Source organism: Saccostrea echinata, unplaced genomic scaffold, assembly GCF_033153115.1.
Source record: "Saccostrea echinata isolate AGI-Se365-2 ecotype Australia unplaced genomic scaffold, CSIRO_AGI_Sech_v1 ptg000001l, whole genome shotgun sequence".
Lineage (NCBI taxonomy): Eukaryota > Metazoa > Mollusca > Bivalvia > Ostreida > Ostreidae > Saccostrea > Saccostrea echinata.
The window spans coordinates 38,737,292-38,755,030 of record NW_026889750.1 but is presented as its reverse complement, the minus strand read 5'-3'; positions in this window follow the sequence as shown (position 1 = coordinate 38,755,030).

Here is a 17,739-nt window from a genome sequence, read left to right as displayed (position 1 = left end):
ATTTAATTAGTTTACAATTTGTAAAATTGATCACAGTAAATATAAATATTTTTAAAAAAAATCTAATGATTACATCCTCATATTTTTTTTATGAAGTATCTTATTTTTTATACTCCAAATTACTCTAAAATATGCATGTATAGAAATGTGGTTTGCCAGAGTCAAGATGTACGTAATCAAAATGAAATTTGATCTTTAGTTATTATGGAAGAGTTTTGGTAAATTATGCTCTAATTAAGGAATGAACAATCTGGGAAAAAATAAAAATCATTTGAAAAAGTTCGCATGAAGATAATCATACATCGTATCATGTATTACAAATGTTTCAATGATTTTATTTATGAGGATATTTAATTAGTGGCTATTTCAAATGACACTCACTAGTAAATATTTCTGTCCAGAATATTGAGTAAAATATAGTAAATTGTTAAAATCTAAAAATGGCAGAAACCTCCTAGAGGAAATAAAAGATTTTTTATGATCTTTCAACCACTTTTTAATACACCCATTTTTGTATAAAATCAATATAAAAATTATGTTTAAAACTTATCATTGAAAACTACACTTATGCATGGTTTTCAAAGTTTTTCACTCACCATCAAAATAATTATTTCTCATTCTGTTTTAACAGTTCAAGTTTTAAAACTATCTGCTCAAAAACAATAAATTTAATTGAGTACATGCTTGATTAATTAATATACACATTTTCATAATAACAATCCCCCTGGTTATTGACTATTACTTATACACTATAAACACATTGATGAAAATGAATATTGACGGGAGTTATAAATAGTGTGACTTACACTTAAAAAAATACAACTTTTGAGCAAGAGGAAAGACTCCAAACCAAATAGAAAATGAAAGTTATCTCACTTCAGAATGCATCTTAGCTATGTACAAAGAAAGCGAATACGTTAAATGTATATAAAGTGTTCAGTGAAGTTTGGAAGACCGATTCTTGTATGAAATATGTAGAATGATTGCGTGTATTTTCAAACACACAAATGTCATTCTATCGTGATCTTGACCCATTTATAATGATATTTAAAAAGAGTTCCAGCAATTTAACACAGAGAATAAAATTAATACAATTAACATCATAATTCACCATAATAGGTTCAGTAAAGAAAAGACAGAGAGGAAATGGTGATATTTTCTTTTCTCTTTCTTTTTATATCCCATTAGACATCTCAATAAATCATTTATCAGAATGTTATATTTGTCATGTTTTAAATGGTAGATGAGGACAGGGACATTCTCAACCTGCGCCCGTCCACTGGGTAGGCACAATGTGAGATATTGAAGTATTCAGGATAATGATATAAGAGGATCTAGCAATTTTTGTTCGGAAGAAATTAAGCGTTCAAAATAGCTCCTTGTATGTTGAACTTAACTTCATGATTCAAAGGGTTGTTGCAAATTAAAAACACAATTACGCGTATTTCTTCCCTGACCTGCACGTTCTCTGCACATTAAGTCTAATTTCGAAATGGTTACATAAGATAAATGAGATTTTGAAATCAAAAGCCAAACGACATATGGCATGATATTTGATCATATTATCAAAAAAGATTGATATTTTTTAAAATAAACTTACAAAGCTTGATGAGCTTTACGAATAATAACTTATTTATTCTGTTTGATTTATTGAGACTATTTAATACCTATAGGTGATATAGGAAGTTAAAAATACAAAAATGGGAAATTTCTAAGGAAATTAAGTGTTCCCTAAATAAAGTTTTATTTTAAATTGCCTTCCAAGTTTGTTATCATTATTATAAAAAATTTCGTAATAAAACTGAAATTAAACAGTATTTTTCGCTTCACCATCATACTTTAGAACGCACATTAAAAAAATACAAGCGTCTTTCCCTATGACGGGAAAAGGATTTCAGGAGCAGATGTGGTATATCAATACAAACACCCCTGGTCTAAAATTTAAGTGTCAGAGACAGGCCAGATTGAGATCAGGATATCAGTTAAGTCCTCCGATCTCCAACAATCATTTTTCGAGCATTCAGAAGCCATTGTCAAATTATCCAGGGGACATTACCGCTTGCTTATAACGATGACAAATTTGTGCCTTGCGATCAATTTCCGCCATCTTGTCGTGAGGAACAAACCATCAGATCCCCATTAATTGCAATTAGACCTGTAATTTACAAATTTGTCGTCGTCTCAAATTTCTACTCAAGCTGCAGTCCAAGCATTCACCAAGCGGGAATAAGAAAGCGATGATTCTTCATTGAATGTTGAAAGAAGAAATTAAAGAAGAGGTATGGCACAACATTTCACAAGGAATTGACATAAACATTTGTGTACAGTTTTTACGGAAATAAAGTTATATTTCGAGCACCACTCATTAATTTCAATTTTCTTTAAAATCAGTACAATCTTCTTTTGAAGATGCTTTCCTTATTTCTAACCCAGAAAAAAAATAAAGAAAATGAAATGAATACATAAAAATAGCCGAGAGATATCAAGAAATTAAATCTGGGCGTTCATTTGTGTACTAGCTTCTCTAAAACTAATAAAATCAGTTTAGAATACTGTGGATATTTAACTCTATACTCTTACTGTTATAAACATCAATTGAAAGCTATAAGCTTTCAATGACGCTAATGATTCAATAATGGAAAAGGAAGGCATTTATTTTTCATATTTTAGGAATTCTTCACAGTATACACACTGGAATGATCTTAAGTAAACGCACATTCCAATAATTTGTGCACTTCATCATCTGCTGTAAATCACAAAAATTTAAGCTTGTTGGATTTTCCTATTATTATCGAATCATAATCGCTTCTCAAAGGAGACAAAAATCTAGTTTATGACTTTCTCTCGTAAATCTTTTGCACATTTAACATTCGACATCATTGTGAAAAAATGATAGCATCAGTCCATAAGACGTGTAATTAAGCTAATTATGCTTAATTGGAACACTTTATTTGCTATTAAGTAGGTGATGTGTCCCTAATTCTCCTCATTTCTACCCCTATTCAGATAGAATAAAACGTCTGATTATCACGGTAAATCTCGCTGGCGAATGTTTACTACCTGTCTTTGTCACCACCATAGGACCGGGCTGCTAATTTGTTTTCTATAAACATCTCCTTCCACAAAATGTAAAACAGATATTGATCCTGTCTGCAATTCTTTCAACCTGTCAAAAGACAAATAAAAGAGCATCGTGCTTCGTGAATTAAAAACTGCCTCTTTTGTTCGATGTGACCAGCAAATAATTTAGATGAGGTATTCAAAGACCTGCATATGTACGCCCTTTAATTAATGGGGCATTGAAGTCCATTGTTGGGATAATTATATTCTTTACCATTTCATTTTGAGTTACCAGGTGTTTGGGATTTGTGTAAGGCAAATAGAACTTTCAATCATTCTCTGCTTTTTTTTTTATAGGGAACTTCCAAAATATTTCGTTACCTTTAATAAATAATGCAAGCTGTTAAAGCATTATACTTGATTTTTTTCCGGGTTAGAGAAACATTTTATATAGATGCTGTATGTGTAAATTACTAAGAAAATATTCAATAATTTTTCTTCACCTTTCAAAACAATGTGAGTATAGTATTGGCATCAAAGATGATGATAGTACACAAAGTTTTAGGAGGAGAAGTTTGACAAATAACAATAACTGTTTTTGAAGGCCCTAGATGTCTGTTTCATGTAGCATTGACTTAAAGGTCAGTAATCGGTCCAATTTCTTGATAATATATGTTTTTAAAACAATCACAGGTCTTTTTATCCATCGAGATCCTTTTTAAATTACTATGGGAAAAAAATGGAGTCAGAGTTACGTATATATATTTTTTAATTATTATATAAGAACTGTCATTTTATCGTAATTATGCAAAGAGCATAAATAGCTTAAAATGCGATTTTACCAAATAAGCACCATTAGTCATAAGCAGTTATAAAATTCTAACGTTGTGATTGTTAAAAAATAAAACGATAATGAATGATACACAAAACAAAAGACCCCTTGGCCACAAAGCTCATCTGAATTCTTTGAATTTTGAATTTGAATTTGTTAAAAAAAATTTACGTGAAAAGAAGAAAACACTTGCTGTGGCTTTCAACTCGACATTTAGATATATTGATGAGTTAACAATAGTTATTTCCATTCTTATGTCGACAGATATATCTCTGTGAGCTTGAGATAAAAGATACCACAGAGTCTGACACTTCTGTCTCATATTTGGATATTTTATTATAAAAAGACATTAATGGTAACCTAACAACAAAGCTTTATGATCAACGTGGCGACTTTAACTTTTCGATCGTCAACTTCCCTTACTTATGCAGCAATATACCTTTATCACCTGCATACGGGGTTTATATCTCTGAATTGATTCGATACGCCAGAGCATGCACTACGTATGAACAATTTCTAAAACGAGGTAAGTTATTAACAAACACGTTGATGAAATAAGAATTTCAGCAGTCTCGTTTAAAGTCGTCATTTCATAAGTTCTATGGTCGATACAATGACCTTGTCAGCAAATACAATCTATCATTTAGTCAAATGCTGACTGACTTTTTTCATACTGATTGTTAGGCCATTATTTACACACTGAATTGTCGACGGATTTTTCCGTTATTTCCTAATCATGACAAGAAGCACACGGCGGGTGTGACCGGTCGGCAGGGGATGCTCACTCCTCCATAACACCTGATCCCACCTCTGATGTCTTAGAGGTCCGTGTCTGCTCTGCTCTACATGGGGAGATATATATATATATATATATATATATATATATATATATATATATATATATATATATATATATATATATATATATATATATATATATATATATATATATATATAATCCCGACTCAAAGCTTTGACCACCATATTATATAAAACACATATGTATAAAATCCCGATTCAACATTGGAACACTAACTTTTCTATCGATGACCATTTTTGGCCCTGCATTTTTCGTCAAATTTTCTTCTCTTATAAATTTAATTGTCAAGCATATGCCCTCCTAACAACTGCAATGGTCATGATTTGAACAAATCTTAATCTTACATGGTGATGTTTATATGTTAGTATGACTAGTCATGGTCACACTGTTTCTCATTAGATTAGAAAACCTTATTCTGCAATGTAAACCACTGCTCGCCTATTTTGGACCCATTTTTGGCCCGGGGCCATGATATGAACAAACCTGAATCTTCACATGGTGATATTTATATGTTAGTATATCTACTTGTGCTCATATTGTTCTTCATCAAATTAAAAAAAAACCTTTATACTGCCATTGGCGCCTATTTTGGTCCCACCATTGGTTGCTATGCTTTGAAACTTCACTATATGGGGATTTTAATTTACTAGTATGACTCATTGAATGAGAGAAAGAGTTTGTTTTTAATCATTTAATTCAATCAAAAACTTTGATATCCTCCTGTTGCCCCACACTAGCCCTGGAGCCATGATTTGAACAAATTTGAATCTACACTTTATTAGCAACCTTTTAAGTATATTTTGTTTTTCTGGCTTAGTGGTTCTTGACGAGAGGGTTTTTAACGATTTTTTCGAAACGAAATTTACCCAAGTAAAAATTTGACCCCTTTTGCTATATTTCCTACCCCAATGGGCCATATTTTGAAGAAACTCAAAGTTACATTCATTACTGTGTAAAAAGTAAAGATAACGAACAGTGATCAATCTCATAATTCCACTAAATAAAATGAATTATAAACAGGGCAAAAACACAGATTCCTGGAAACACCAGAGCTGGGATCAGCTGCCTAGGAGGAGTTAGCATCCCCTGTTGACCGGTCACGTCCGTCGTGAGACTTTGTATTGATCAAGTATATAGATTACACCGTAGTCAAATTTAGTATAAAAGCAATGATCCAACGAATGGGACGAGTACGAGACGTGCAATCTTTGATCAGAAAAACTTCTTGAGCTTTCAACTCAAATGAGCTCAAACCTAAATGAAGTGTTTCTTAATTTTTAAGACACGAGGAAATTTACTACAAATATACATGGACCTGGGATTGTTAAATAATTAGTCTAAAATCTCACAAGCAGTCAAATAATTTGTTTTTTTAAAATAACAATTTGCAGAAAATTAAATACTAGTATGAACTAGAACTAGTGTTGAATACTCGTACAGATCACTTTGCTGCCCGTACTATTCTGATGGGTTTTCATACTCAAGCATTTTGTGATTCAATTGCATTGGTTCATGAAAATTTCAACTATTTTAGTTGCGCCTTATCAATGTTGTTTTTGAATATTATATTTAATGTAAGTAGGAGCGCATCTAGTGTATCAAAATTGGTACGGTAGAAGATTTAAATGTAAATAATGATTGTTTCCAAAACAAAAATGAACACATATGTATGAAAACATTGAGTACATATTTGAGGCAATTCTAAATGCCCTATCTCTTAAATACTAATTTGTGGCTAATCTAGATAAGGCTGCGACTCGTAGTCAATGCGGATAACATTATGAAGAAATATTACAGTATTTTTGGGCTAATTTTCAAGTATTTTCCCTTAATTGAGTCAGAGGTCTCCACATGGCCTATAACTTATCCTCATAATTTGATAATATACGAACTTGGCTGACTTCCTCAGTTCAGGTACAAATGCATTATAAATTAAATTCTTTTAGGATAATACAGATGAAGATGGTGGTATTTTCTCTGATAAAAAAGATATATCATTCATTACTCTGATACATATTTGTCGCCTACCGAATATAAAGAACTTTTCTTGTTAGCTAGGAAAATTTACCTTTTCATTTCATTTTTTGCGGCAACCTTTATGCAACGGTGTTGGAAATGTACTACACATACTCTACAATAAACATTGTTTAAGAAAAACGGAAATTAATTATGGAATAAGTAGGGTTGATTGGACTCATTCTATGTTTTGTCAATTGTCCTCAGTAATAAACGGTAGCATTATTTTTTAGATATCAACAAAGCTTGATGTTCGTTTAAGAGAAGCATATTCATTAAGCAAATAATGTTCTTTTGTTAGTTAAGAGCCATTTAGACCCGCTGTGTTTGCTCTAGTGTTTTTGAATCTGATGGTTTGGATTTATGCTCAATTAACAGTAAATAAAGATTGGGAATTTCAGATGAGGGAAGGTTCTCCTTTTGTCCTAACTGGTAAAAGGTATTGATATTATCGATTGTCACACGATAGCATCATGATTTATTTTATACTCGACGGAAGTATCAGCTAAAAGCATTTTTATCTCACCATTTGAACTGTATTCTAAATTTGCGTAATTATTTTGAATATTTCCAATTCTTGTCAATGTTTTTTTTTTATTGAAGAAAATTTAAATACTTAGATACACGTAATTCACTCGAATCATATTCATTTATCAAAATGTGACAATCCTAAATAGATAAATATTAAAATTCATTTATAAAACAATCTGGGACAATATCATAAGTTAGCTGTAAAGTAAACTGTCGAGGAAAATATGAACATATTGTAAGTTTTAACTAACGTACAAAAGATTTTGAAGAAAAATAGTCAATATCTATTTACATGAATTTTTCTGAGTAATGATTTAGCTTTCATTAAAATATTTTAGTTAAAATGCATAAACATAATCTTTAAGGATTCAGTTTGAAAACGTTTATGTTTAAATAAATTTGCTTACTGATGATTAAAGGTCGATTCAAATCAAGACAGGATTTGTAAACTGCTTAAAAAGTGATAATATTACATGTACAAACATTAGCATTTCGCAGACTTCTCAAACCGATACAAGTCATTTAATTACTTATCACTGTCATGTTATTTACCGATTCTTTGGCAAACTCAAAAGAGTTGGAAACATACTGCATGTATGTATTCTTTAGTCAAAATCAATTGTTTCTATTTTGTTTCTTTGTTGTTTAACGTCCCTCTCGAGAATTTTTCACTCATGTGGAGACGCCACCACTTGCCGATGGAGGGCTGCAAATTTAGACCTATACTCGGCACTCAGGGCCTTTGAGCAGTGAGGGATCTTTTTTCGTGCCAGCACCTACTGCGACATGGGACTTCAGTTTATACGGTATCCTCTGAAGGACCGGTATATGAAATAAATCAGCGTCGAAATTGGGAACATGCTGGTACATCAAACCTTAAGAAAATTAAAAATTAAAAAGAAAAATTGAAAGAATAAGAATTCTTTAAAACTTTCATATGTTAGATGGTGACGTAGTTTTGATGTTTTGTTATAACAATAATCGTTTAAATAATGTTATCTTTTGAAATATGAAACACTTTGAAAAATATAAAAATGCACTAATAATGCTTAAATACCATTGTTATTATTTGAACGAAGGCTCTAAAAATACTGCAAAATATTGACTACACAAATTCTTGTCAACTTTGTTCAGCAAACGCTTCCATCATGTGCAATTTTTGCAAGACAAACAGTTCTAGAATTACAAGTGAAAGGATGTCGAATTAGCCTTAAAAGAAATGTATGATTTACAATGATACCAAACTTCAAAGTTGACATAGTGATAGATAAGGATTCCAAATTAGGATTAAAACATTCACTTAACGTGTCAGTGTTAGAATTTTTTTTTATAATTCTACTTAAAAGCATATCGAATTGCCACATTCTATAGCCGTTCTCTCTAATGTGTTATAATTATCTTTTAGTTCTGCACAACCCTGCATAGAAAACGTTTTCAAGTTAGCTGTGTAAGCATGCATTGACAGATGACATTTTGTCATTCGAGACAAGAAGAGTTGGTGGAAAAGTTCCCCATATCGGCACTCTAATTAACAGAATCGTATCCTACTGTATCAAATTAAAATCGTTAATTTGTCTTCATTTTACACAATAAAAATCGGCAGCACTTGATCCCTCTATTCATTTATTACAGCAAAGTGCAATCAATCACGGTTGCATTAACTGCTTTGCATTGTTGTTGGAAACACAAAATATCTTTACAAAACTGCGCAGTGCATAATGAAATATCAGATACAAATTTGTGACTAAGTGAACAGCCTTAAATTGGTGTAACTGTTGCAATTTTTCATACATAAGTATCATTTGAGACCGAAATGGTCAACTTGTGCAGGGCTTTTTTTTTCTCAAAACAATGCATTCATAGAATGAAGACAAATAAAAATAAATAAACCACAATGGTATATAACATTGATTTATAACCTGTTTTTAACTTAATTTGTTTTAACAGCGTGATTCAAGATTCATTAGTTTAATTAACTTCATTAGATTTTTTTTCATCCCTCGACACGCAAATTTACAACTATCAAATAATACTATGTAGTCTCCATGATCCATTATAATGAAAGATAAGGTTTATGCATCTGTTTGGTACAGTAGATTTTATTCAGTAAGACGTAAATTAATAAATGATAATGGACTTAAGATAGGGCTTACGATGAATAAATTTTTAGAACAAAAAAGAATCATTTAATGAAATGAAGAAATTAAAATCTTTATTTTTTGTGGGAGGAAATGAAATATTGTTAAATAACAAAACGAATAAATTTGCATCAATTCATAAAGTGGACACATTTCAAAAAGCATCAAGCACATTTAAAAAAAGAAATAGAAAAGTTCAAGTGTAAGCTTTATTAATAATTTAAAATGTAATAGAATCCTTTCTCAATATTAATATTTTTATAATAGGAAATATATTTGCATTATAAGCTATATTTAAAATTATCTTGAGATATCACTATGAAAATAGGTACTGAACTTTAAAAACAAATTTCCCACAACGCGCTCCATAGATTCATCATCTAAATTTAAAGTGTACTTACAGTCTAATCATAAGAAATATTGTAATTACCAGAAAATTGAATTTTTTTTTATCCCCCTCAATAATATTTAGAATTGATTATCAAAAGTTATGAGCCCGCGTGGCGCAGTTGTTAGAGAGTCTGCTCTAGAGTCGCGAAGTAAGGAGTTGATCCTCACGTCGCGGGTTCGAATCCCACTGTGGAACGTGGAGACCGGTCCTTCAGATGAGACCGTATAAACCGAGGTCCCGTGTCGCAGTAGGTGCTGGCACGAAAAACATCCCTCACTGCTCAATGGCCGTAAGTGCCGAGTATACGACAAAATTTGCAGCTCTCCACCGGCAAGTGGTGGCGTCTCCATATGAGTGAAAAATTCTCGAGAGGGACGTTAAACAACATACAAACAAAACAAACAAACAAACAAAAGTTATGATCTATCAATTTAGTATGGCTATCTTAAAAGAAAATTTTTGTAGTACACTCTAAAGATGTTAGGATGTTTATAAGAAATATAACTCTTTAATATCCCTAAAATCAACCATTTTGAAAATGGAAGTCACACAATCTGATTACATATCTGACGATTTTTTTCAGAAAATGTTTGTAGAAGTTCTCCGGGCTGTAAATTTAAACAAAATTAAACATTTTTTATCACTTAATGAGTTAAAATATATTTATGAAATTATAAAATTTGAAGTTGTCATCGATTCTTTAGCATATGAAGTTGTGTTTTTGCGTGCATGTGTGTGTGTGTCAACTGGTAGACCTTAAGGTTAATTGCTAGATGAATTTCTGAGAAACACGTTGTTCTAGAATATGAAAATACGAATTTTCTCAAATTGTCATAAATTAACAAGGGTGTTGGTGTTGTTTAAGAGTACCCTATCACAGTTTTTATAACGAAATTTGGATGCAAATATAATTTGTAGATAAGCATAACTGCGCAGCAGTGACGGAAAAATTTCATTAGTACTGTGCATCAACATATCCGAGAATTGGTCTTAATCAATTGTGGAAACTAAATAACTCTAAAGAACTTTTAGAAAATTTGAAATCAATTTTTTTTCCCAAAATCAATAAGATTTAAAATGTATGACTTTTTCAACACTGTATATAACCATCCCTCACGATAAATTAAAGAGTAGTCATTTGACATAATAGACAACTGCTTCTTCAATAAAAATGGAACTCGTAAATTGGCATAACATGTCACTGGTCCTGTGCAGACTTATTTTGGTAAAAAAAATCTGATTCTACACACTACTCCGAGGTTGATATTAAAAAGATGCTTGAGTTACTCAGTGACATCTATGCAGTTTTTGGAGACCAGGTCTTCCATCAATCTGTTTGAATTTTCAAGAGTACTAACTGTGCCGCCCTGTTATGAACAGACTCCAAGGAACTTTTAGATAAATTTAAAATCACATTCTTTTTCTTCAAAAGTTAGAAACATCAGAGCGTGTGACTTCTCTACACTTTATACAACAATTCCTCGCGATAAAAAAAATGGCTTTTTGATATCGTATACAACTGATTCTTCAATTAAAAAAAAATCATATCTTGTGATCGGTCATCTACATTAAGTGTACTGTATGGGTTTAATTTGTTTATGATGTACACGTTACTTACTTCCTTTTTTTTTTTTTAATTTTCAGTGCTAGTCAACTTCGATTACTGTTAAATGCAACACCATTTTTCAATTAGTACTACAGGAATTCCAACAGATTGAGGTCTTCAAACAATCTGTTGGAATTCCTGTAGTACTAACCGTGCTTCTAATCAACCTTCATTTCGAATTCTTAACAATAATTTAAATGTTTTTTCCTGCAATATGAATGAGCTTTGAAAAATAGTGTTGCATTTAATAGTAATCGAAGTTGATTAGCACTGAAAATTAAAAAAATGAAGTCAGTTACATGTACATCATAAAGAAATTAAACCCATACAGTACACTTAATACATGTCACAGGCAAAGAGAATAAGTAAATTCGTCTTTTTGTGATTTTTTCCTCATTTTTCCTCATTTGTTCTCTCCAAATGCTGCTCTTCATACATTTTTTAAATAATTTGAACATTGTTCAGCTCGAAAAATCCAAAAATTGAGTTTGATGATTTGGACACCTGTCAAAACCTTATCAAGTGATTTACTCTCAGACTTGGAAGGGAATCTTAGAAACCATTATCTCTAAAAATGGTTGGTACCCTACCTATCCCCCTCGTGCCTGGTGGCACAGAAACATTGCTCAGAAACATTGTTTAATGTTAATAGTTCTTCAGGGCATTATAACTACGTGAAAACTATACATTAAGAAATGTTATACTTTTGGGAAAGTAAGATAAAGTATATTTTATATTATTAAATAGTAAGACCTCATAATTTTAACGTATAATTATAGACAAAATAGAAAGTACTTTGAGTAGAGATTACAGTAAAAATGTAAAATGTTATCACTGATCTGCAGGCATGTTCACAAAACTATCTTAAGACTACGATGTCTCCTAAGAACGTCTTAGGCATTGTCTTAGTCTTAAGTCAGTTTCTCGAAGTTTTTCTAAATTTAGGACCTCGCCATACGTTCTTCCTAACTTTAGGACAACAAATCTTCTAAGATCATCCCAAGTTTGTTGTGATGCTTATATTTTTGAACATTGCAAGCATAAGCGACGGCAACTTCTTGTTCCTTAGCAGTCCGTGTATGAGCTGAAGATTTACACAAATCATTTTTTTTCCACAAGCGTTACCTGAAGGCCTCTTCTTTGCAACATTATTACAATGTTCGATAATTTACAGAAGATGATATGTAATTTTCCACCTCATCAAGGAGCACCTGAATTTCGCACTTGAACATTTCGAGTTTCTTTTCTTATTCATAATGCAGGCGCGTAACACCCTTTTTCAAACTGGGGAAGGGGAAAACTAATTATTTTTAAGGGTAAGGGGACAGAAAATGTAATTGACTAGCCAGAAAACAAAACTTCCGGAAAAACTTTGACATAAAAATATAAAAGCGTCCACTTACAAAAACCTATAAAATGTGTGTATGGGGGGGGGGGTCTGTCCATACTTCAACAGAAAGTGAAGGTTAGGGTGGACCAGCCTTTCATTAAAGGGCCTTAGACACAGATTTTAAGTTAACATTTTCTAAAATTTTCAGAATAAGATCATGACTATATGTTGCTAGAGCATTTCAAACCGAAATATAATAAAAGCGTATTTAGAAACTTCTTTTATCTGGAAATTATTAAAACTACGAATTTCGGGAAGCGTTTGATTGATACAAAGACACATATCCTTGCACTTTCACGAAGTAAACTTTATCCATAATACTAAAGAAAGGTAGAAATTTTGTTGTGTATTAAGAAAAAATATTAAAACCATAATCCAGAAAATTCATAGTAGAAGTGTGAGAAAGCAAAACGCATTCACCAGTATTGTCAGTCCGAGCTCAGTGAAAATAAACACAATGTATTAAATGTAAACACTAACATTAACAGAGCTCATGCCCCGTTTACAAACACAAATGTCGACGTGGTGTTGACATAAGTAAATATGGACATATTCTTTTTATTTAAATCAAATAAATATTTAAATATTTAAACCATTGAGAATTCCAATACTCTGGGATAATATATTGCCTTTAAATATTGATTTCTCTGTTTGAATAGATGGTTTCGAGTCCTGCAAAATTCAAATTTTTTATCAGCTTATTTTTCAAAAAATGATACAGACTTTTATAATACATCATATCGTTATCTTCATCAAGGTAGATCACTGAATTTAAGATTAAAAAAAATTAAATCTTTTCACCTTGGTAGAAAAAATTCACTTGTTCCGATGCGATTTACATGCGGCATTAAATATTTTATAATTTAAAAGATGCAAACATTAAAATATACTGCACTCCCATATACATGTAAATGAATTTTTTTATGTTATTTAAAAGGTTTTTTGGCTACAAATGTCTCCAAAATTTTACATGTATAGATAAAAGTGTTCACTGTATGTTAGGATGTCTTAAGATGTTCCTAAGTTACCGTCGAGCTACATCTTATGACATATCCTAAGTTGTTCTTAGGATGTTCCTAACTTTATTCTTAAGTTATACCTTAGGAATAATCTTAGGACATTCTTAGGAAAGTTTCGTGAACATGCCTGCTGGCTTCCAAAAGCGAACAGTTTCATTAAAAGATAACTAAATTCTTTTCTTTTCTATTTAGAACCTTGAAATTTTTGCAACATGCAGTCAACATGCATGGTAAAACATCGCATCAATTACAGTTACCAACAGTGACATTACACATAACAAATGCCTTGTCAGCAGTTGTGACAATGTGTCTCCAGCAGAAACCTCTTCCTTTTGTAATTACGGCTTCATGTTAAAAAAAAAGCTTCCAATATAGTTCAATTTGTTCATTTAAAATCAAAATATCTGTCCATGAAAGTTCATGTGTCAATGTTCAGTTTTCTGCTAAAAAGTCTACAGATAAGCCTGTAGTATCATCAAAGATAAATCGAAACAAGATTCTCACAGTGTTTTTAATGATAAACGTAAACTTTCATTCTGAAGACAGTGCTAGGCCTTGAAGTTGTCAGAAATGTAGGTTTCGTTGCAAGGAACCTCTCACAAAGTTACATGTAATTGTTTATAAAGCAATATGTACTTCTCAATTTTCTTCCACACGAAGTGTATGTATTTTTTGCCTGAATCCGTGTAACAGGGAAAGATGCTTTTTCTATTCGGATGATCGGTGTGCAAGAGGAACGTCTACAATGTCTTTAAGGACTACTTTTACACACAACGATAAAGATGTTCGATACTCAGCTTTTGAACGGATGTTTCTTTGTACCTCTAGTATGAAAATTCTGCAATATGTTTTATGTTATTATGCCAATTAAATAATATTCAATTACAACTCCAATATTAAAATCCATAAAATAGAGAATTGAGTGATCACTATATTTTGTGGAGGAAGGAAGGTTTTCTAGAAGGAAATGGTAAATTTTCTGTTTCAAAATATTTATAGTACTGTTAAGGTTTCAAGATAAAGTACACTTAAAATAATTTTGTGCAGTGAGATATATTTTCTGAAAAATGGCATTTTATGAGTGCAGAAAGGTCACATGATTGATTATGCAAAAAAAGAGATTTTTTTCTTTGTCACAATTATCAGTGTTTTTTTTTTTTTTGTTCTTTTGTTTTTTTTAAACACAAAATAAGACTGTATTTAATTTGGTGCCATGGTTTATTTAGGTAAAAATTAGAAGAAAAGTTATGCGTAATTACAGTGCAATAAAGGCAATATTAAATGCACTTTGGTGCCGAAAGATGCCTATTGTTACCCTTTTTTCTTTTGATTTTTATTGAAGCTATGTGTGTAGTCATTTAAAATTATATTTACAAAAAAATGTTTAAGGCTTTCGATTGCAGGATCCAACCTCATTCAAATAATTTAACATTCACTATTTGAACCATGAACTTCTGAATTTTGAATTCATTGCATTATCTGCAGCACAACACCGATGCACATAGTATGACGAAAGATTCCACAATAGAGCGAGTGATCAGTTTCTTGGTTGAAATGATAATTACCAGATGACTACACAGCAGATAATGTTATAACATGCCAAGTCAAAGTTTATTGATATATATTTCTCACATTTGAGAAAGTAGTTTTTAAGATGTTTAAAAACAAACCCCATATATTTATAGATGTCCTGCATTAAAAACACGGAAAACAGAATAAAGCAAGGGGTAAACAAACAAACAAACAAACAAAAATGAATTGTTCACACATAAATTTTCCTCATCAGAGTAGCATCAGCTGTCTCTGATGGAGAGTTTTTCCACTGTACTTTGTTAATTGCAAGCTAATAAAGATTAGCAAATTAAGATAAATAGGCTTAATATATATGGCTTGGATTTATTTACTTCTCCTCATATAATTCGAATGACCAATGTTCAATGATGCAATGTTAGTGCGAGTTCGATTAGGGATATGACTCTTCAGAGTTAGTGATTATTATGATTACATAGGATGTTATACACATGCTCATACATATATCAGTTTTCTTTGTAAAAGGGAGATCCATTTGGAGAATGCTAATTACATCTCATTGTAAATAAGAGTACAAAAATTAGAGGACAAAATGGTGTAGAGTACAGTCTTTTTACCCCTGAAATTTATTTGTGAGTAATCGTAATAACATTTTCTCTTGTTTTAATCTTACGTATTTAAACACTTAATTTCACATTGATAAAATTTAAAAAAAATGTATAATCGTAAATATTTGTATTGACTGCATAGTTTGTTTTTATTGGTTTAATCAAAATGAGAAGAAAAAACATCGACGCTAACCACTAAAATGAAAAAATGCATCTCTCTTTGTGGAAACTTTTTCCCCATCAAAAGACAAAAATTAAGTTGTTAGTTATATTCAGTGGTTCTATTCACTTTGATATTAGCTGCAAATAGAAGTGAAGAGATCCAACTACTTACATGTATATCTCAAAAGTAGAAGTGGAAAGACTCAGAAATTCATATAGCAGACTTAGAAATGAAAAACCTCAGTTACTCACTTCTCAGATGCAGAAGTGAAAAACTCATATATTTATATCTCAGAGGTAGAAATGAAAAACTCGTAAGAAAATATCTCCAACGTAGAAATGAAAAACTCATATATCAATATTTCAGACGCAGAAATGAAAGGACTCAGATACTTACATCTCAGACGGTATATTTCATCGTCGGAGTGATATACTTTCTGGAAAAATTGTAACAATGAACTAAATACTATCATTCGTAAAATAATTCGTAAAAAACTATTTCCGACATTTTTGATGTTAAAATTATTTTTAAAAAAATAATTTGGTTTCTACTTTCTGCTAAATATATTTTTGACGACAATGATCACGAAAACAAATTAAAGTTGGCCTTTTTGTTTTAAAAGTTAAAAGTTTACACCATCAGATTTAAGCAGATAACTCAAAAGTTGCTTAAAATTTCCATAATTAAATGATACGTGAAATGTCATATTCTTCTACACTATTTATCATCGTTAACTAGGTGTATTTATGTAAGAGCTCGTAGTTATGGAAACCTTTTCGATTGTTACAATAGTTGTTGACTTAATGAATTAATATATTTTGTGCTGTATTTTTTTTTTCACACTCTCTTCAAGAAAACTAAAATTATTATAGATAAGGGACCAAATTTATTAGAAATACAAAGTATTTAATAACATGAACATATCCTGAACACAAAGATGTTTTGGAAAACATGATTTTCTGCATAATGATTTTGGATGCATATGTTTAAATTCCTTTATTATTTTTTTTAAAAGATATTTTTCAGTTTTTCAAGAACTTTAAATATATGATGTATCTTTCTGGCATCAGTATCAATAAAATATCTGCAAAATTTCCTTGGTTGAAGGATCTATAAAAATATCTTTCAAAACCAAAAACTTTACAAAAGATATTAACATTGAATTTAAATTAACTGACAATCAACATATATTCTCAGCTGTTTAACGTAAAACACCCTATGGCATCTAAAGAGCACATCGACCTATTATCTAACTAAATTTGTGGGTTATACCATAGCTTGCAAATACTCATTTTTGAGAAGACTATAAACAAAATAAAATAAATCGAGCAATTTAGAATTGCAGTCACATCACAGTTGTCCTTAAATAGAAGTTTTCGGGGTTATATAAGAAGTCTTCTAAATCATTTCATACATGTTAATTTATATGATTCTAAAGACATTAATGAATTTTACGATCAACTCAATTTCATAATTATATTTCAATGTTTAAAAAGAATCTATAGATGTATTAGGTACATAATTCATTAACTGAATAATTTTTTACTCTAATTGAAAAACATCATTTTATTTATATAATTGTTTCCAAAGTACAAGACCTTTGATTCAAGGGTTTAGTTTCAAAATACAGACTAC